Here is a 23,270-nt window from a genome sequence, read left to right as displayed (position 1 = left end):
GTGCTGCTGCACCTATCTTACTACTTTGAGGTGTTTAAAGTGAACCTAAAGCCTACCAAAAAAAGCGAGATGAACTCACATGGGGCTTCCCTCAGCCCCCTGCAGACGATCGGTGCCCTCGCAGCTCCGCTCCGATGCCTCTGCACCCGCCGGCGAACACTTCCGGTTTGGCCGTCACCGGCCGACAGGCATGGGAACGCGAGTGATTGTTCGCGTTCCCAGCCTGTATAGCTCCCCCTATGCTGCTATTGCTGCCAGGAGGTCGCAATAGCAGCATAGGGGGCGATATACAGGCTGGGAACGCGAACAATCACTCGCGTTCCCATGCCTGTCGGCCGGTGATGGCGAAACCGGAAGTCGTCGCCGGCGGGTCCAGAGGCATCGGAGCGGAGCTGCGAGGGCACCGATCGTCTGCAGGGGGCTGAGGGAAGCCCCAGGTGAGTTCATCTCGTTTTTTTTGGTAGGCTTTAGGTTCACTTTAATGGCTGTTATATTGTCCAGATCAGCCACAGAATCAAGGTTGGTATTTTTAGGGGCAATAATAAAGACTCAAGTAAGTAGCTTTTACCTTATGGAAGTGTGCAGAGTTTGTCTGTTCAGTACTAAAAATACTATTTCAGATTTTGCGAATTAGAAACCTATACAATATTACAAATAACTGTTTTATGTTTTTGGAGCTCTCTTTGGTACTTGCATTAGCGGCACCAGAGCCGGGACAAGTTCCTCCAGCACCCAAGGCTGAGACACCAAAGTGTACCCCTCCATCCCCTGCACCCCAACCATCACACACTGATTGCTATTAGACTAAGAGGTGCCCCAGGGCCCCCAACACCCTAATCTCTAGTTATCTGGCTTACAGTAACTGCCATGTATCCCCTTTTCTTATTTCTCTCTGCTTCAAACACAATAGGCAGGGGCAAACCCAGGATTTCAAGGGGGGGTATTCCTTTCGGCAAGCTGCACACTATCGCGCATGCGTTTGCCCACAAAAGAAGGGTGCCACTCTGGGGGGAGAGTAGAAAGGAGGGTGCCATTGTGGGGGAGAGGACAGAGGAGGGTGCCATTTTGGGTGGGAGAAGGGTGCCACTCTGGGGGGAGAGGAGGGTGCCAATATGGGTGGGTGGTAAGGTGCCACACTGGGGGAGAGGAGGGTGCCAACCTGGGCGGGGTGAAGGGTGCCACTCTGGGGGGAGAGGAGGATGCCAACATGGGTGGGTGGTAGGGTGCCACTTTGGGTGGGAGAAGGGTGCCACTCTAGGGGAGAGGAGGGTGCCAACATGGGTGGGTGGTAGGGTGCCAACATGGGTGTGTGGTAGGATGTCACTTTGGGTGGGAGAAGGGTGCCACTCTGGGGGGAGATGAGGGGTCCAACCTGGGTGGGTAGGAGTGGGTGGGTGCCACATTGGGTGCGTGGGGTGAAGGGTACCACTCTGGGGGAGAGGAGGAAAGAAGGTGCCACTCTTTATTATTATTATTATTATTATTATTATTTAGTATTTGTATAGCGCCGACATATTACGCAGCGCTGTACATTGTGTGTGTGTGTATATATATATATATCTTTTATATATCTTGCCACTCTTTGGGGGTGGACTAAGGGTGCCAGTGGGCAGAAAGGAAGATCACGGCACCAGCCGCCGAAGTGTTAAACAGGGATGGGGGGGCGACATCACTCCTCCCTCCCTCTCCATCAGTGCCCCCTCCCGAGTCCCCTTGCAGAGAACTCGCAGCGGGCGTTTAGTTTACCTGAGTCTCTGCACTCCATCCGGGTACTTTATTCTACTTCCTGTGTCGCGTCATGGGAAACTGGAAATAGAATGAAGCCGGCCGGACTCAGGTAAACTTCAACGGGGACTCGGGAGGTGGCACTGATGGAGAGGGAGTGAGGAGTGATGTCGCCCCCCTCCCTGCATTACACTTCGGTGGCTGGTGCCGCGATCTTCCTTTCTCTCCACTGGCGTGGGGGGAGAGCAGCAGGGGGAGATTGTGGGCATCAGTAACCCCCCCGCATGCGCCAGTGATAAGGGAATGATAGCTGAGTGAGTTGTGCTCCATGAGGCTGGAGCCTTTCTCTGCCCAGCCCTGAGCGGCACAGTAACCAAGCAGCTCAGGGGTGAGCCAAAATCGCAAAGAAAGTATAGAGGACTCAGAGACCGAAAAGCCCTCAGTAATCCCCCCCCCCCCCCCCCCCCCACACACACACACACACACACACACACACACACACACGCACGCACGCACGCACGCGCGCGCGCGCCAGTGATAGGGGAATGATAGCTGAGTGAGTTGTGCTCCCTGAGGCTGGAGCCTTTCTCTGCCCAGCCCTGAGCGGCACAGTAACCCAGCAGCTCAGGGGTGAGCCAAAATCACAAAGAAAGTATAGAGGATTAAAAGAGACCGAAAAGCCCTCCTACTTCTGTTTCAAGAAGGCAAACCACACTAATGCTGGGAATACACGGTTCGTTTTTGCCTTCGTTTAAACCTTCGTTTCGATTGTGCCTTTTGTCCTTTTCGATCCCGAAATAATCGGTCATACGGTTAATATCACCACCCACGGTTTCGTTTTTTTTTTCGATTCTGATGGTTTCGTTTTTCCAATGATCGAAGGCTGCAAAGAAACGAAACAAAAATCCCTTTTTACAGGGACGGACTAACATAAACGAATATATAATCGATCTGAACAGCCATCAAGCCTACCAATGGCTCGATTAGATGGATAAAGAGAGATAATATCAAACATGTTCGATCACTAGTCGTTCGTTTTTGGGGTCTATTAATCGAAACTATAATGAGATTATGACTATTTTCACATACGTTTTCAACACTCGATTCGTTTACCGAACGAATCGAAGGTTTAAACGAAGGCAAAAACGAACCGTGTATTCCCAGCATAAGCATTAGCGGCAACAATGCTAGCGTTTTCCATACAACACTAGCGTTTCTACTTAGTGTGTTCCTAGCCTCACAGTCAGTAGTTGGGGCACAATACCCACAACCTGCCTCATCCCCCTCCAGCTGTAAAGATAACAAATATGTTTGTAGTTGTGCTACCTGGGAAGGGTGTGTGCAGAGAATGAAGGCTAGAAGTGGAGGTCCAGCAGCAGTTCTAGCTGTGACAGGCATTTAGGTTTTGCCATTGTTCCTGTAGTGACAGAAGGAACTTGTCATCTGTGCTAATGATCAGGTCCTCCTTGCAGCACATTGATCGCACTGTCACACGGCGACCAGTAAGAACAAGAGATAAAATCAATACTCATGCCTGCGGAAGAATGGGAAATCTCGGCACGCGGATGTGTGGAGTGATTGCGCTTCTGGTTCAGTAATTATAGGCTGGTTTCTGTAAAAGAGTTGAAAAGAAAACTTGAGATTGTTTAAATGATGCAAAAGTCGAGATTCTTCCCTATACGTCCGGGGCAGCAGCATCATGTCAAATCTACGCTGCACAGACATAACAATTCATGGGCACCCCCCCTCCCCCTCAATGTTCACACCCCTTCCCTTTCCTCCTCTTGGTGCCCTTTCCAACCTGGGGGCCCATCTCACAAGGGTCAAACAACAAATCAAACAACTGTAGTCATCATGATCTCAATACCCGTAACAAGTGTAGCCACAAAACACCTGATCTGAAGTATAGTCCCCTGTATATGAGGAAGGGAAGGTTAGTAGTTGGGGGGGGGGGGGGGGGCTCCTCACAGCTCTGGGCCCCTCTGTGATTGCCGGCGCTGCTCACCTCTAGTTACACGACTTGTGCACAGAGGACTTGTTGTTTCGCTAATGTACGGACAGGAAATAATAATTGGCTCTATACAGGGTGGGCCATTTATATGGATACACCTTAATAAAATGGGAATGGTTGGTTATATTCACTTCCGGTTTGTGGCACATTAGTATATGTGAGGGAGGAGAATTTCAAGATGGGTGGTGACCATGGCGGCCATTTTGAAGGCGGCCATTTTGAATCCAACTTTTGTTTTTTAAATAGGAAGAGGGTCATGTGACACATCAAACTTATTGGGAATTTCACAAGAAAAACAATGGTGTGCTTGATTTTAATGTAACTTAATTTTTACTGTAATGGAGGTCGTCTTGTAACTCATGAAAGAATAGAGAGCCGCAGCGGGGAACCGAGGATCAGTCCAGGACAGCGCGGGCACAGGTGGGCTGCAGGGGGCTGGCAGAAGCCCCAGGTAAGTGAAACTCTTATTGTTTTACAGTGATTACAGTTCCGCTTTACTGAGTTCTTATATTATAATTAACACTATATTAACAAGCGCTGCTTGTCATGTGATGTGGCTGCTTATGTTGCTATGCCCACTGGCTCAATTGCTACAGAGTAGAAGCTATCCAAGGTTCTGAACTTGTGTAGCTCCAGTAGGAATAGCTGTAAGGCGGATGCCTAAATGAAGACTAGAATCAGCAGGAAAGCTTTAAAATATCGGTAAAGCTGCAAAGCTGACTGCTACATAAGCACACAAGTCATGCCCTGGCTTTAGGGAGGGACAGGTGTACTTGGAGTCTCAAAGTGGCAGCTAAGCTAGACAGGTCACAAAGCTTGGTAAACGTAGAGAGGAACTGTAATGAAAGTTACGTAATAAATAAAATAGCTTTTTTTTTTACAATACTAATTTATAAATAATTTAGTGTTTGCCCATTGTAAAACCTTTCCACTCCTTGATTTACATTGTTAAATGCATCACAGGTGACATCTTTGCTCCTGTCAGGTGTCTGTAAGGAATGTTTGTTTACTGAGTTCTAATGCCAGTAGAAAATATACCTGTCTCCCAGAATGCTATGGAAGGAGAATTCTGCACAGGTAATCAGCCTGGGCTAAGCACCACAGGGAGAGCAAGGCTACATAGCAATATACAGCAGTATATACATATAGGATGTGTTTCTGTGGAAACCAGGAAAATGACTGTGAGTTAAGTGGGTATCCTGAATGATTTGCTAGATTCTTCTATATGTCACTACATTGGTTCTCTGTGTGTGAACAGCGCATGTTAACTTTACCGCCATTCATGCAATTTATGCAGGGAGTTACAAAAATTCTATAAATCGCTACATTATTAGCAAATTGCATAAATGCCAGTAAACGTGGCGGTTGCCGTCGGCATACATTAAGTTTACTGAGCTTTTGTGAATATACCCCATAGAAATGTATTACGGTAACTATCCTTCCTTCTGGTCCAGCGCACCTATAATTGCCATGTACAGATGTACAGGATGCCGGCTGACTGATGGAGAACCAGCAGGATTTATTATTGTGGACTGAGCTGAAAGCCCTGAATTGGTTTATTTATTTATTGAATTTATAAAGCGCCAACATATTACGCAGCGCTGGACATTAATTTAGGTTACAGACAATATTTAGGGGTGACATACAGCAAAATGACAATACCTGAATACAAGAAAGACCAGATCATGCAGCACAGTATGAGTACCAGGTAATGCTTAGTCAGTCACTGGATGGAGCATGGAGATTAGGCAAGTTAGGTTCACTCAGATGCATAGCATGGGTGCACAGTAATGGAGGTGCATGATCAGGTAGGACACAAAAGGAGGAGGACCCTGCCCAAAGGCTTACAATCTAGAGGGAGAGGTAAGGACACGAGAGGTAGGAGACCAGAGTTCAGCTGTGGGTTTAGAGCACTTGTGAGGGGTAGTAGGCCAGAGTGAAAAGGTGAGTTTTGAGGGCTTTCTTCTGTTGAAGGAGGGGGCTGCCCTAATGGGTGGAGGTAGGGAGTTCCATAGTGTTGCAGCAGCTCTTGAGAAGTCCTGGAGGCGTGCATGGGACTGGGTGATGCGGGGGGCGGTTAGGCGAAGTTCATTGGAAGAGCGGAGTGAGCGGCTAGGTGTGTACCTCTGAGTAAGATCGGAAATGTAGGTTGGACAGGTTTTGTAGACAGATTTGTAGGTCAGACACAGTATCTTGAATCTGATTCTGGACTGGATAGGAAGCCAGTGGAGGGATTCAAGGAGGGGATCTGCCATGTTGGAGTGATGGGAGCAGTGGATAATTCTGGCTGCCGCATTCATGATGGACTGCAGTGGGGCTGTTCGGGTCATAGGGAGACCAGACAGCAGGGCATTGCAGTAGTCAAGGCGGGAAATTATGAGGGCATGGATGAGGAGTTTGGTGGTGGCAGAGGTCAGGAAAGGGCGAATCTTACAGATGTTACGAAGGTGGAAGTTGCAGGTTTTGGATGTGGGGAGTAAAGGAGAGTGCGGAGTCCAGGGTGACACCCAGACAGTTGGTTGTGCTGTAAACCAGCGTTTTACCATTTCACCCACTATCCTGAAGTGATGCATTATGGTCTTGCTTTTTGCACACAGGGAACTGATTACCAGCGGTCATTTCCTGTTTTCAGAAGGTAATTCTGTATTACATAGATTTTAATATCTGCATAACACTAATGTAGTTTTAACCTCCTTCAGGACCACAGGCTTTACCCCCTCCTAAAGACCAGGCCATTGTTTGTAAAATGGGCCACTGCAGCTTTAAGTCCCCATTCACACTAGAGAGTTTTGCCGCGATTTTGGCAAAAAGCTCAAACACTAGCTCTTTTTAACAGCGCTAGCGTAATGAAACAGTTTGGACCCATTCTTACGTGGGCGATTTGCGCTAATTGCCGCAAATCACCCAAAAACGGGCAAAAATGCAAACGCGTCGCCTGCACCATTTTCGGCCGATTTCCCGGCGATCGCGTTTCAGTGCTATAGAAGTGCTAAACGAACGCGATCACGGCAAAATCGCCGCACTGTTCAGTGATTTTTCCGCGGAAAAATCACTCCTGCAAACCGCCAGAAAAAATCTCCGGCGATTTGCGTTTTTAAGTATTGCCAAGCTGCAGGGCCGCACAACACAGCACACTAGTGATTCCTCCCCACCCTTTTTCTCCCCACTAACAGAGCTCTCTGTTGGTGGGGTCGGATCGCCCCCCGAATGTTTGTTTATTAATATTTGTTTGTTTTTTAGTAAATTTTGCTTTTTTTTTTTTTATATATTTAGCTATTCCTCTCTTCCTCCCTCCAGCCAATCCCCGTGATCAGCTGTCATAGGCTTCAGCTTATCACCGCTGAGACTCAGGAGTCATACGGCTGTCCCTTGTACAGCATTGCTGTAGATCGCAGCGCTGTACACGGTATTTCGCCGTCTAACAGTCTCCGAACTGCGATCGCCTCTGGGAGCTCCGCCTACCTAGCAGGAGATGCGTGCACGGCCTTGTGTGCGATCTCCCGCAAACTGAAGCCTCCAGGACTTTACACTGATCGGCGTTAGGCGGTCCTGGGGCTGCCGCCGCGGCTACGCCCAACGGCGTGACGTAGTCGGCAAGCAGTTAAACTATCGAGCTGTTTGTAGGGAACCTGAAGTAAAAGCACAATCAGAAGAAAAGGAAAGTATTTAATTTCCTTTTTGTGAACCTGGACTTTAAGACTAGTCCATCTCCATATGGAGGATTCTCAGTGTTTTCAACAGCATTTTCCTGAATGGCAGTTGCTAAGTTTAACTGCCAAAATAGTAAGATACCAGCCAGCCTCCCTACAGGCTTGCACACTATTTTGGCAGTTAAACTTAGCAAAGGAAATGCTTTTGAAAACAAAGAAAACCCTGAGAACCCCTCATGATATCATACTAATTCAAAACATGTTGGTTCTGTCAGATTTGAACCGCTTAATGTTTTAACTGTGGTGGTCCTTTAAGGGGAACAAAACACACTCCTCCAAGGGAATATTGCCTTGTAGATGATATAAATGACCGTTAGAATTCAGCGCTGCAGCTCCGGCTCCTGTTTAATGCCGCGGAGGGCAGACAAGCAGGCGCTCCTTTATAAGAGGACATTTTCATGTAGGATGCCTCTTGATTTACTATATTTGAAATTATTCTGCCTTTCTTCAGCACTCCTTGCAGCTTCTCCAGTCATGCCTTATATAGTCCTTCAGAACAGAGAAGAATCTCGCTTTCAGGCTTAAAAACTATAGTCCTTTTATTGTTTTTATATATTCATGCAAAAGAAATCAGCTCAAAGGAAATAGCTGCCCGCGCTGTGGCGCCCCAATCGATTCCGTGCAGATTTGATCGCTTTGATTGCCGCCCTCTGCTTCCCGTGAAATTGGCCAATTACATTCAATTGATTGTAAGGATGAAAATCAAGTTATAGCAGTATAGTATTGTACCGTGTAAAAATCAATCAGGCTGCGAGGGAGTGAGGCAGAATATCAGTGCTGTGTTACTAGCCAGTCGATCAGCACAGTAGTGTGACTTTAAAGAGGAACTGTAACCAAGGATTCAGTAGCTGATACCCCATTTCCCACAAGACATCTTTAGCGTTTCTCAAATAGTTCATCGGGGGGGGGGGGGGGGGGGAGAAGAACCCCTCCCACAGTGTGATGTCATGACCCATGGTCCTGACCGTTTGCTGTCTGTGCACCTCTTTGCATTGTTTGAAATAATGGCTTTTACAACTGCCAAGCAAGCAGTATCTCCCTCTGTGCACAGGACTCTCAGTAACGAACATTCTGTACAGATTGCCTGGCAGAACTAAAGCTGTCACCACCAGTGATACATTTCCGAATGTAAGTCACAATAAAAAAAAAAAGTTCACATGTACAGTTTCAGGGCCTGTTTCCACTAGCGCGGAAACTGGGCCGAATCCGCAGAGTTTCTCCGCAGGCAAATCGCGCGGGGAAACTCTGTCATAGGGAAGAATAGCGCCGCCGGCCGAATCGCTTGCGCTAGCGATTCGGCCGGCATCTCCATCCGAAATGGTGCGGGAGGCTGTGAATCCCATAGCTGTGCATGGCTGATGGGATTGCGTCCCCTGAAGTGCCGCTGTGCGTCTTGCAGACGCGTGCGGCACAAGTGGAAACAGGCCCTAAAGATGGCCACACAACATACAATTTACAATATCTGTTCAATTCAAGAATAGCAATCAATTTTTCTAAACCGATTGTAACAAATCAAAAATCTGACCAATAATACCACACACCTATGTTCAATTTTTCCGCAATCATGTATAAAATTGAAAGCTCAGAAAAAATTGATTGGAACTGTATATCAAGTAATTGACAATCCATCACACACCATACAATTCTTGATAAAGTTGATCTGAAATTTCCAACATGTCCAATCTCCACAAATCGAAAAAAAAAAAAAGGAAATTTGTTTGGATTTTTAAAACGAAAACAAAGAAAAGCTCTCGATTTTTCGGGACATTGAAATTATCAAATTGGTGAAAAATTGGATCTTAATTGTATGGTGTGTGGCCACCTTTAGGGCCAATGTCCCCTACATGCGGATTCTGGATGCAGAAAACTGACTCCAATGAATGTCTATGGGAAAAATCTGCATCAGAAAAATCGCGTTTAGTGGAAACAGGCCCATAGACATATAAACTATGACAAGTATATTGTCACTAACCGTTTGAATCAAACTGCCTCAACTAACTGTTGGCACCAGACTGCCTGACCTCCCAACTAACTGTTGACACCACTGGTAAAACAAGGATAACAGAGGCGCCAATGCAGGGTAAAATTGGTTAAAACCAGTCTAAAAGGAAGGAAATGGGTGGATTCACCTCCCTCAGGTACATAAATGACCAGGCAAAAATTAAGCCGTTGGAAGTACAACCATATTTATTGTTGACACCACGGTGCTTTCACTGACCTTTAGCAACAGACTGCCTGACATCCCAACTGACACCTAGACTACAGTCAGAATAAAGTGCTGTTTTGGCCTCATTCCTTACTGCAGTTTGACCCCTGTAAAGTTTTTTGGGTTTTTTTGCTAGGTGATATTTGATGTGATTGCAAAGGCCAATTCACAAGAAATGAAGCAAGCAGTGCATTTGCCCATCACATTGCATCAGTAAATACAGCAGCCTGGGCTTTCTATGAGAAAGTCCACAACATGGCCATTCTCCAATTGCACGCAATCCAAAAAGTGCATGGCATTGTGTGCAGTGGAAACAGAATGGAAAAGGTAGAGAATGTCACAGGCTTAAACTGCTGTCTGTGCTCCTGATGGCGAGATGTACACTCACTGAAAGGGGAAAGATGACACTTAGAACCAGGAACAAAGCTTTTTCCATTAAAACAGAAAAAAGTTCACATGTACAGTGCAAAAGTGGCCACACAACATACAGTTTTTTTAAAGGACAACTGTAGGGAGAGGTATAAGGAGGCTGCCATATTTATTCCTCCTTAAAGCATAGCCGAAGTGACATGATGAGATAGACATGTGTATGTACAGTGCCTAGCACACAAATAACTAGGCTGTGTTTCTTTTTTTTTTCTCTGTCTGAGTTAAATATCAGGTATGTAAGTGGCTGACTCAGTCCTGACTCAGACAGGAAGTGACTACAATGTGACCCTCACTGATAAGAAATTCCAACTATAAAACACTTTCCTAGCAGAAAATGGCTTCTGAGAGCAACAAAGAGGTAAAAAGGGGAATTTCTTATCAGTGAGGGTCACACTGAGGTGACTTCCTGTCTGAGTCAGGACTGAGTCAGCCACTTACATACCTGATATTTAACTCTTTCAGACAGAGAAAGAAAAAAAAGGAACACAGCATAGTTATTTGTGTGCTAGGTACTGTATATACCCATGTCTTTCTCATCATGTCACATGTCACTTCAGGTATCCTTTAAGCAATACCAGTTGCCTGGCAACCCTGCTAATGTCTTAGGATGCAATAGTGTCTGAATAACACCAGAAACAAGCATGCAGCTAATCTCGTCAGTTCCGACATTAATGTCGGAAACACCTGATATGCTGCATGCCTGTTCAGGATCTATGGCTAAAAGTATTAGAGACAGAGGATCAGCAGGACAGCCAGGCAACTGGTATTGCACAAATTGGGAAAAAAAACATGCCATCCTCCCTACAGTTGTCCTTTAAATATCTGTTCAATTCAAGAATAGCAATCCATTTTTCTCCCATCGTCCTCCAGGACGGCTGCTGCTGAGACATTGCATGTCTCCGGTCGCACTGGAAACACCTGAAAATAAATTAAAAATGTAAATGAAGTGTGAGCCCATAAAGGAGCTCCTCCCTCCTCATTCACCAGTTTTTTTGCTGTTTCCCATTCGCGCTGGTCGCCTGAATAGATAGGGAGTTTGTTATTTTTATTTATACAGGATTTGGCCTGGGGCACCTGTATGTTAGTATAGGTAGGTTGCCTTATGGTGGTCAGGATCGAGAGCGGGACGCTCCGGGCCTCTCAGGAGATGGAATGGTAGTGGATTACCTGTTCTCCTGTGTCCCTGGGGGAAGCCGCCATAGCCGCCTAAATGCATGGTGTTCGGGGAGCGTGCAGCTGGAGGTGGATCTGGCCGGCTCACAGCGCGCACGGACTGTGCGTGTGACGCATGACGTCATTTCCACTTCCGGCATCTGGTGGAAGGCAGGGGGCGGCGCCGAAAACCAGGAAGTGCGGCTATACAAGCCGCGCTTCAGCGCACAAGGAACGCCGCTCACTCTGCACATGGAGCAGATGCAGTCCTCCAAGGCAGCAGATGGGAATGCCCCGGCGGCCATTCCGGTGGATGCAGGCACAAGTCCGCGGGTATGTAAGAAAAGCATAGCTTTTCTGTGTCTCCCCAGTATACTGTTTGTAAAGGGATCTAATGGGCCTTTCTTGTCTGTCTGTTTTGTCTACAGAAAGCAAAGGAAAAGCAGAAGATTAGATGTAGGGTCTGTAATGCTAGACTTCAGGATGGGGCTACTAAGAATATATGCAGAGATTGCCACTTAGAATCCAAACAACCTACGGTCCCTAAGGGGTCACAAGCCGCAAGGGCCTTGTTGGATCTTATGCAAACAGTTAAAGAGGAGATTTTCAACACTTTTACAGCTTTCAGATCTGCATTATCTGTAACTCAGGAGGGGCAGATTATGGGACAGGAATCTCAACCACCTGCAGTGACCGGACAAGGTTCTAGGCAGGCTGGCGTATCAGTTCAGTCCTCGGTTGGCCAGGACTCAGATCAGCAGTCAGCAGCGCCTCAAAATGTGCCTATATCTCCCCTAGAGGGATCTTCTGTAGATTCTGGGGAAGAGGGTGAAGCTTTAGATTCAGACAGATCAGACAATTCAAAAACTGTAAGATTGTCGCGTTATCTGTTTTCTGCTGAGGACACAGAGGAGGTATTAAAGGCTATATATGACTCTGAGCAGATTAAAGCTGATTAACCGGTAACTTCTATTAGAGATGACATATACAAGGGTTTAGTAGTTCAGACTATGAAGGTCTTTCCCATACATGACTCAATCAAGGAACTCATAAGGTCCCAGTGGAGAGAGCCGGAAAAAGGTTTTTTTGTACCTAGATCTTTTAAAAGAAGATTCCCCTTTAAAGAGGAAGAGGAGTCTCCTTGGACTAAATGTCCAAAGTTGGATGCGGCCCTGGCGTAGTATTCAAAAAACTCTGACTTATCTTTCGAGGACGCGAGATCTTTAAAAGATCCTATGGACAGAAAGGCAGAAGCTTTATTGAGACGCGCATGGGATGCGGTGTCTTTTTCTTTCAAGCCAGCGATTGCTTCCATCTGCTTGGCTAGAAATTTGGTTAAATGGATCGACGGGTTGCAGAGTCATCTTGTTGCAGGTACTCCACATGAAAAAATACTTGAATCCTTACCTGTTATTTCCAAATCGGTGGCTTTTTTGGCTGACGCAGCTTCGGAGAGCGTAAGAGATTCTGCTAAGGCTGCGGCTCTAGTCAACTCCTCCAGACGAGCGGTTTGGTTAAACGCTTGGGAAGGAGATTCGGCGTCTAAACATAACTTATGTTCTATGCAGTTCCAGGGCGAGTTATTATTTGGGAAAGACCTTGATACAGTTCTAGAGAGATCCTCAGATAAGGGGAAAAAGTTTCCGGACAAACGAAGGAAAATACTTAAAAGACCCTCTACTAATAAAAGAATCCCACCTCGCTCGGAGTCTTCTAGAGGGGGGTTTCAGTCCAAAAGGTGGACTTATAATGCAGGCAGGGGCAGGGGTTCATTTCTGTTCAACAAGCCTCAGGCCCCTCCTAATAAACAGTCAAAATGACTATCAACCAGTAGGGGGGAGACTCAGTTATTTTCTTCCTGCTTGGAAGGAAATAACCGAGAGCCCTTACATTCTGAATTTGATTCAGTCGGGATACAAAATCGAGTTCAGTTCATTTCCTCCTCCCAGCAGGTTAGTGACAGGGATCCCGAGAGATCCCCTAAGGGCCCAGGCCTTAAGAGATTCGATAATTTCATTATTGGAAAAGAGGGTAATCGAAAGGGTGCCCCTTCAGGAACATTTTCAGGGGTTTTATTCGAAGGTTTTTCTAGTGATCAAGCCCTCAGGAAAATTCAGGATGATTTTGAATTTGAAAACCCTGAACCCTTACATTGTGGGGAAAAAGTTCCGCATGGAAAGCATTACCTCGGTAAGGAATTTGATGATGCCAGGCGCGTTCCTTGCGACGTTGGACCTAGAGGACGCTTATCTTCATGTACCAATTCACCCATCGTATTGCAAGTACCTCAGATTTGCGGTACAGATCGGGGAGGCTATTTGCCATTACCAATATCGCGCTCTGCCGTTCGGGATCACGTCCGCTCCAAGAATCTTCACGAAGGTGATTGCAGAGGTAATTGCTTTCTTACACCTCCACAATGTAAGGGTTCTGCCATACCTGGACGATTTCCTGTTTCTCGCGGAAACAAAGGAAATTTTAAAAGAGCAGTTAGATTTTTCAATTCATTGGTTAGAAAAACTAGGTTGGATAGTAAGCAGGGAAAATCCCAGTTGATTCCAACCCAAAGACTTCTGTTTCTGGGATTGTTGCGGGACACGGAAGCTCAGATGGTCTACCTGCCCGAAGAGAAGGTTTACAAAATAGTACAAAAGGTACAGAGATTCAGAGTAGGAGAGAAGGTTTCATTACGAGATGTCATGTCTCTACTAGGTCAGATGTCCTCAACCTTCCCCGCAGTAGAATGGGCTCAGGCTCATTCGAGGGAAACTCAAGCCTGGTTCCTGTCAAGCTGGGACAGGAATCAGGGGTCATTGGACAATCTAGTACAGGTACCAAACCTGGTCCAGGTATCCCTTCAGTGGTGGACTTGTGTAGATCACCTGTCACTAGGGAGACGGTGGTTTCAGAGGTCCCCCGCAAGAATATATACAGACGCCAGTTTATCAGGATGGGGGGCCCATTGCTCGACATTTCAGGTCCAGGGTTGCTGGAAGCAGGACATGATAGACAGCTCTTCCAACTTCAAAGAACTGATGGCTGTGAAGCTGGGTCTTCTACAACTCCACGACCAAATTATAGGGAAGGAGGTCTTAGTCTACTCAGACAACATAGTGACAGTGTCATACTTAAGAAAACAGGGGGGTACCAGAGTAGACAGTTTGCGGGAGCTCTCGTTACAGATAATGTATTGGGCAGAGTCGAATCTGATATCTCTGACAGCAGTGCACATTCAGGGGGTCAGGAACAGGTGGGCAGACTCTCTAAGCAGAGGAATGACTATCGAGGCAGAATGGCAGCTCAATCAGGAGATCTTTTTACAGATTGTACAGGAGTGGGGGTGGCCAGTGATAGACTTATTTGCGACCCCACAGAATGCGAAAGTGGAAGACTTTTGCTCCCTGTACCCCACGGTACCAGAGGATCGGCTAGATGCCCTGATGGTGCATTGGCCCAGGGGACTCCTTTATGCCTTTCCTCCGTTCAATCTAATTCCCAGAGTATTAAGAAAAATAGAAATGTCAGATTGCAGTGTGATCTTCATAGGTCCATGTTGGCCCAGAAGGACTTGGTTTCCGTGCTTACAACGGCTAGTCCTCAAGGGTCCTTGGTATCTGGGCAGCAGAGAGGATCTGTTAGTTCAGGAGGGCCAGCTACACCCCAATCCTCATATGCTGAACCTCACGGCTTGGATACTGAAGAAAGCATCCTAGAAAGGTGGGGGTTTTCAAAGAAGGTGGTTTCCACATTAGTCAAATGTAGGAATCCTTCAACAAGGCAAAAATACAGGAAAATTTGGAAAGCCTTTTTACTTTGGAAGGAAAGGAATGGGGTCAGATCTAATGACCTAAAATTTATTTTAGAATTTTTGCAGAGTGGAGTGGATCTAGGTCTAGCGGTTAGCTCCCTTAGAGTCCATGTATCTGCGCTTTCTGTTTTCCTTAACCAGTTCACCCCCAAGGGTTTTTATCCTAACGGACCAGAGCAATTTTCAGTTGTCAGCGCTCCTCCCTTTTATTCCCTAATAACTTTATTACTACTTATCACAAGAAAATGATCTATACCTCGTTTTTTTCGCCACCAATTAGGCTTTCTGTGGATAGTACATTTTGCTAAGAATTTTTTTATTCTAAATGCATTTTAATGAGAAAAACAGAAAAAAAAAGAAAAAAAATCATTATTTCTCAGTGTTCAGCCTTTATAGTTTTAAAATTAAACATTCTCCTGTGGATAAAACAAACACGTTTTATTTGCCCAGTGGTCCCGATAATTAAACCGTTTAGATTATGTCCCTACCACAATGTATGGCGACAGTATATTATTTTGAAATATAAGTGGTTATTTTTCTGTTTGTTCTGGCCATAATTACAAGCCCCTATGTAATAAATTAAAATTAATTTTCCCCCATAAAATATAGAATAAAAAAAGCTGAGTCCCTAAGGCAACTATTTTTTTTTTTTTTTAAGCTGATTTTTTTTTTTACAAGTGTTTTTTTTGGGGGGGGAGGGTTGGAAGTGTAATTTTATTAATGATGTGTATATACTTGAAAATGTATGTATTTTGTAGGTGTAATATACTTTTTGGCCACAAGATGGCGCTGGTGAACACTCATAGGACGTGTTCACTTTTTTTTTTTTTTTTTTTTTTTACACACTTTATTAAACTGTTACATTTCCTGTTTATGTGAATGGATGTAGCCGCTGTTCGCGGTCACGTCCATTCACTCCAGGCACTGCGATTGGGTAGAGGACTGTTCAGTCCTCTTCCCCAATCGCCCAGCACGGGATCCCGACGGTAATGGCGGCGGTAGCAGCGGCGGGAATGCGCGACGTATTAAAACGTCATGTTGCTGTTAATAGCGGTAAGCATGACGTTTTAATACGTTAGGATGGCGGTAAATGGTTAATAGACAGTTATCAAAAAACAATTTCGTTAAAAACTTCCTTTCCTCAGTAGCTAGGACTCAGCCAATTCCGGAGAAGCTAGTCCCACCTTGGGATATGTCACTAGTTCTTGATTTCCTGACTTCAGAGAGATTTGAACCTTTGACCGATGTACCATTAAAATTTTTATCTTTAAAAGTAGCCTTCTTGGTGGCAGTAACCTCAGCAAGGAGGGTTAGTGACATCCAGGCCTTATCTATAAAGGATCCGTACATGGTAATCCATCCAGACAAAATAGTTTTTAGGCCGGATCCAACGTACCTACCTAAGGTGGCCTCGGCCTTCCATAGATCACAGGAGGTGGTACTACCTTCCTTCTCCACCAATCCTACCAATGATCGAGAAAGAAGATGGAGTACTCTGGACGTTAGGAGAGCAATCTTGATATACCTCCAGCGAACAGCTGAGTGGAGGAGATCAAGTAATTTACTAGTTTCCTATGCGGGGGCTACCAAGGGCCTACAAACATCTAAAGGGACTATTTCTAGATGGGTGAAAGAAGTTATTGCATTAGCTTACAAGGATTCAAATACTGCAGCCCCTTCCAAAATAACAGCACATTCCACAAGGTCCTTGGCAACTTCCTGGGCAGAAAGGTCAGGTGCAAGTCTAGAGCAGATTTGTAGGGCTGCAACCTGGTCTTCTCATACTACATTCATCAGACATTATCGAGTGGAACTTCTGTCAAGCCAGGACCAAAGCTTCGGACGTAAGGTCCTACAGGCCATCATCCCTCCCTAAGGTAAAGACTTCTCGTTGGTCTCAGCAGCAGCCGTCCTGGAGGACGATGGGAGAAAGCCCCAGCTGCTTACCTGTAGCCGTGTTTCGGCGAGTCCTCCAGGACGGCTGCCTGAGTTCCCAACCCTATATGAATCTATTATGTGTATGTATATATGTATGTGTAAATATGCACGAATGGGTTCTCGAGTTTGAACTGGTGAATGAGGAGGGAGGAGCTCCTTTATGGGCTCACACTTCATTTACATTTTTAATTTATTTTCAGGTGTTTCCAGTGCGACCGGAGACATGCAATGTCTCAGCAGCAGCCGTCCTGGAGGACTCGCCGAAACACGGCTACAGGTAAGCAGCTGGGGCTTTCTGAACGATTGTAACAATTCAAAAATCTGACCAATGTACCACACACCTATGTTCAATTTTTCCCCAATCACGAATAAAATATTGAAAGCTCAGAAAATTGATTAGAACTCTACATCAAGTAATTGGCAACCCATCACACGCCATACAATTCTTGATAACATTGGTCTGAAATTTCCAATAAGTTTAATCTCCAAAAATAGGAAATAAGAAAAGCTCTTGATTTTTTGGGACAACTGATCAAAATTATTGAATTGGCGAAAAATTGGATCTTTTAATTGTCTGGTGTGTGTGGCCACCTTTAGGCTTGATTCACACATAAATCTGTACATTTCCGATCCTGTCCGTTTTGCATCCGTTTTTCCCAACAGGATTGGAACTGTGCGTGTTTTATGTGTGAACACACCCATAGAAAACTAATACAAAACTGACCGGACTAGACTGGACATGACATTTTTTTTATGTGTGAACTAAGCCATAGAAACACATACAAAGCTTATGCCAACTGTCAAAAACTAGAATCCTTTTATGTGGGAACCCGGCCTAAACCTTTTTCCCCACTAGTTCTCCATAATCCTCTTCAGTTTCTGTAGCCTAAACCACTTTTCTCTGGGTCTTCTGTATGGTGTGTTTGGACAAGGCAATTATATTCCCCTTTATTCTTTTTGTCAAGGGTGGATAAGTTAAATTTAGCTCAGTACCTTTCCTTATAGACTCGTATTAATTGTTGACATTCTTTCCAACTTTTCCAGTTCTCTGTGTATGTTTTGTGAACTGGTACTAGAAATGTTTATTCAAGATGAGGTCATATTAATGTATAATACCTCATTTATCTCTCTCCTTTCTCCACCATCCTTCTTTTTAAATGTAAGAGGAAAAAATGCAGAACTACATTTATCTACATTGAATATTGCCTGCAATGTAACTGTCTAATCATTTAGCTTGTCTACATTATACATTCAAGATAGATGACCTTGTTATAAATTGCATGCATTTTCCACTGGACTGTATTGCCCTGCAAAGTTTTTTATCCTCAAAACAATATTTAAATGAATACTTTGTAATTTATAAAGAATTTAAATAGCAGTGGTCTTAAAGTAAAACCTTGTGGTACTCTGCTTACATCATAACTCCATGAGTGCTTAAAGAACAGAAAGAAAAGAAAAAATGTAACCGTATTAAGCTCACCCAGCTAAACATAAACTCATTTTTTTAAAGACTTAAAGAGAACCAGAGAAGAAGCACCCTCATGTATTGTATTACATTTATCAGTGGGAACATGACAGTAAACACCTACCCTGCTTTTAGTTTTATTCTTCTCAGTCTAATCTATCTGTTATCAACTGTGATAAGAATCCACCGACTGATTCAGTCTAGGTTTGACCTGGAATCATTATAGCTGAGTCACTCTTCTGTGGAGGCTTTTCAAGCCCAAGCCTGCCCCCTCCTGGCTCAGATTTCCTACTCAGAGCTGTTGACATGGGAGGGGCTGCTGCTGCCCAGAAAGAAGCTCTGAAACAGTGTATCTGTGTGCAGTGTGCAGCCAGTCATTATCTACTGTATGCAGTTTCATTCCTATGAGAGACACTTCCTACAGGCAGCCACACAGCATACCAGAATAATAAGGTTTAAAGCAGACAGATGAAAGGCTGCAGCAGCCCTGCTTGTCTATAGTCTCATAGAGGCTAGACAGTACATCCAGAACAGCTTATAACCTGGAAGCAGAAGGCATATGAGCCGGCGGCCATATTGGATATTTCCTGGAGCAATAATGGATAAAAAACACTCAAAAAGGCAAACCAGAGTGGCGAAATTATCAGGTAGAGCATTTATTCTTTACAAGCTATCAACTTATATGTTTATTTTGTGTGAATCGTTCATCTCTGGTTCCCTTTAAAAAAGAAAATAATTTGCAGAGAGGAAGACAACAAAAGATATATTTTATTGCTTTTTGTTTCCATGGCACAGGATTATATGACAGCTATAAATGACTGAACAACTAGCAAAACAACAAAACAAAATAATGGCAGTATACTGTATAAAAATAAGTGCATGGTATATGTAGGCATTAACAATCGGAAGTATGGCGGTTGTCTATAGGTAGTGGCCACACCTCATCACATAGCCACAGTGAGCCTGTACAGTGTATATACATTGTGAGTGTGCCAATATCATCGTATGAAGTGCTGCGTCAGCATGTATAGCGAGGAAATGCAATCTTAATTGTCACCGTTTTGCTCTGTTAATGCAGAAAGAAATATTGAAAGCTTTGAACAGGAGGAACTTTTGACATGCAACGTTTTTTCTGTAACTGGCAGGATCTTGTCAGACAGCCTTTCCCTTGAGATGCCCGTCAGAATAGAAGTATGAAGGCTGCCACTGATACTGTGTGTCTGGCCATACGGCTGAGGCCCTGCTGACTCCTCTGACTGGAATACTGCAGATCTCTCCAGCCTTAAAAACAAGACTTTATGTCAGAGGTGTCACATGACTCTTCTGCATGTTTAGACCAGACGAGAGTGGAGAATCAGAGGTTCAGCATTACAGCCAGATAAATAGCCGCATTTAAAGAATGGCTTCAGTAGTAACTCCCATATTCCAGTTAAGACAGATTTATGTTGTTTAACCACTTGAGGACCACAGTGGTAAACCCCCCTAAATACCAGGCTATTTTTTCTTTAATTGGTCACTGCAGCTTTAAGGCCAAGCTGCAGGGCTGCACAACACAACACACTAGTGATTCCCCTCCCACCAACAGAGCTCTCTTTTTGATCTTGCAGAGTCTCTATAACATTTTAGTAAGGGGGCTTTTTGGTCCTTTGTAGCCTCTTACACACTCCTATGAGTTTTGGTTCACCCTGAGCTTGCTGGGTAGTCATTAAACTGGTTCCTTGCATCTATGTACCTATCCATTCAGGTCAGATACCTCTCCTGATTCCAGTTTCTTGTTATCAAGCTGCTCTACACCTACTTCCTGTGACAACAAGTCCCGCCTGTAGACTCCTGGTTTCTGCTGTGATTTAGGGATTCTGGGAAATGTGGCATCTGTTCTGCACATGATCACACCTGACTGACCTTCCCAATGGCTAATTTCAGAGCGCTGAGGAAGGAAGGTGTATTGCAGTGGGAAGAGCATTTGCCTCATTAAAGCGAACCTTAAGTCAAGTAAAAAATGAGATTTACTCACCTGGGGCTTCCCTCAGCCCCCAGCAGCCGATCGGTGCCCTCGCAGCTCCGCTCCGATGTCTCAGGACCCGCCGGCGAGCACTTCCGGTTTGGCCGTCACCGGCCGACAGGCATGGGAACGCGAGTGATTGTTCGCGTTCCCAGCCTGTATATCGCCCCCTATGCTGCTATTGCGGCCAGGAGGTTGCTGGGGGCTGAGGGAAGCCCCAGGTGAGTAAATCTCATTTTTTTTTACTTGACTTAAGGTTCGCTTTAAGTATTCGTTCACTTCCCTTTCTATACACTGTTTATATTCATTTATAATCCTGTAGCTAATAAAACTTCATGTTCAATGTCCATTGTGCTTATTTATTTAGAAAGAGCTCAAATTAAGAACAAGGTACTCGATGACATTTATTTGCACAAACAATAATTTATAAATCCATCAAGCTCACCCTTTGTATCAATAAATGGAATTCTGTAATAGGACGGTTATTGAGGCTGACATCTTTTATCTCTTAATACACTTGCAGTTGCCTGACTATTTTGGCGTTTTGTGCTTATGCATGAGTTTGCCAGACAAACATTACTGGTTCAAAAGTTTACAAACTGGAGATAAATAGTTGTAAAATGTAGGCGAGAAGTAATTCTTTTGCTCTTTTTGTTTAATAAATTAAAAAAAAATGGATTTCTCCACTGACTAATCAATCTCAACATCACCTCACCCAAGTTTTGGTCACTTACCAGATTCCTAGGCCATACAAAATGGACATATGGAGATCAATACTCCTGTTATTATTAGGCATATTTTTTTTCCATTTTATCTGTTATATTTTTTCTATGTTCCTACTGTGTATTGATTGAAGGTTTTCAACCTAGGCTTTCCATCCTGTCCAATCAATACTTTTGATAAATGATTTTGTTTTGGTGAAAATGGATGGAAAGTTGCTTGATTAGACATTTTGGGGGAAATCTTGTGTAGAGAACTAGAATTGTTGGCCTCCTGTCCACCAGTGTCCTCGCAGCAGGGAACTGTGACTACAGAAGGTCTGGGTGTGTCATGGTACTTAGTGAAGTTATTGTACACTTTGCCAAGTGGCAGGGTCATGCAGAGGATTCTTTAAAGGGCAGTACTCACATTTAAAAAAGGCCCCCCATCAACAATAGGTAGATGCTCCCTGAACCTCCCCCCAGCAGCAATGTATGACCTCTCTCTAATTCTCTTCTGATCGTCGGATCATGTGACGTGGCTGCCATGGTAATGGTAAGTTTTCAGCTCAGTTTCACACTTCAGAGCTTGGATTACTTTTCCAAACTACCACTCTCCATAGGCTGTGATAGTGCATGAATGAGGAGAGGAGTAGGCAGTCTTGGAGGAAAGGGGTCCATACGTTAGCAGCAAAAAAGGGGAGGTGCTTGAGCACCCAGAGCCCTGTGCGTGTACCTCCCTAGCAGCACCTATAGGTGACTGTACTGATAGTGTCAGTGGGCGAGTTTACAGTTGGAACATATTAGGCAGTCTGTGAATCCTGATTGCACCACAAGACACATCCAGACCTTTTTGTTTTGGGTGAAAGTATTAAATCGCTGTCCGCAGCTGATGATAACGATTTCCATGAACATGCAGGTGGCTTTCTCTTATGACTAATTGAGGTTTTCCGCCCCCCACTTGATTGATGATGTTCCCGGCTGATTGAAGCGCTAATCTTGCTTTAAATATTAAAATGAGCTAATTAAACTGATGACAGCAGTGTGGAGCACAGCCTGTGCTCCATGTGTGAGTCTATTTCTGGCTGGGCTGCAGGAAGAGGTTTCAATGAAGCTAAAATTTGCTTGGGAACATTTGTGAGGACAATTATCTGAGCTGGGCTGACAGAGAGCTCGTCAGTGTCAGTACAATGTCTGCTCTGTTCAGTGGAGGGGAATAAAGTACTATCAGCATCTGTGTTCTGCTAAGGGCTGCAAACAGTACCCCCCATAAATAGTCTATGGGGAACATGCTTGTGTGCTATGCCATCATGTGAATAATCATTTACAGTAAATACATTCTACCACTACACTGATCATAACTATTCTGCATATGTAGCCAGTAATTCAATCTTTAACCCGCTATCATATTGATGCTTGGCTACCACCACCACCGGTGCATACTCCCCCACCCATCCAATCAACCACACTGTGTGCTCCCTCAACTCAACAAATTCACTGTGTGCCCTCAAATCTATCACTAAACTGTGTGCCTCCCCCCCCCCCCCCCCATCCACCTCATTGTCTACCCCCGCCACCTTATCCGCCTCGTTGTCTACCTCCGCCACCTTATCCACCTCGTCGTCTACCCCTGCCACCATATCCGCCTCGTCGTCTACCCCCGCCACCTTATCCACCTCGTCGTCTGCCCCCGCCACCTTATCCACCTCGTCGTCTGCCCCCGCCACCTTATCCACCTCGTCGTCTGCCCCCGCCACCTTATCCACCCTGTTGTCTGCCCCCGCCACCTTATCCACCTCGTTGTCTGCCCCCGCCACCTTATCCACCTCGTTGTCTGCCCCCGCCACCTTATCCACCTCGTTGTCTAATGTTTAATGCATAATTTAACAATGTATATTCATGAGTTTACTTAATGCACTGACAAAAGCAAGCTTTCAACGTCATTTAGGCCTCTTCCTTAGGCATGATACCTGACAGATCAAAAGTGTACCTTTCCAGATTAAGTTGGCCAATTAATGCTATTACTTTAACTTCTGTACAACACACTACTTAGTTGCTGCCGTTTTTGGTATAATTACAGTACTCTGGTCAATTTCATACAGCACTTCTAAGTGCTATCAGAAACT

The sequence above is a fragment of the Hyperolius riggenbachi genome, chromosome 6, assembly GCF_040937935.1.
Source record: "Hyperolius riggenbachi isolate aHypRig1 chromosome 6, aHypRig1.pri, whole genome shotgun sequence".
NCBI classification, from domain to species: Eukaryota; Metazoa; Chordata; class Amphibia; order Anura; family Hyperoliidae; genus Hyperolius; species Hyperolius riggenbachi.
This window is presented reverse-complemented; position numbering follows the sequence as displayed.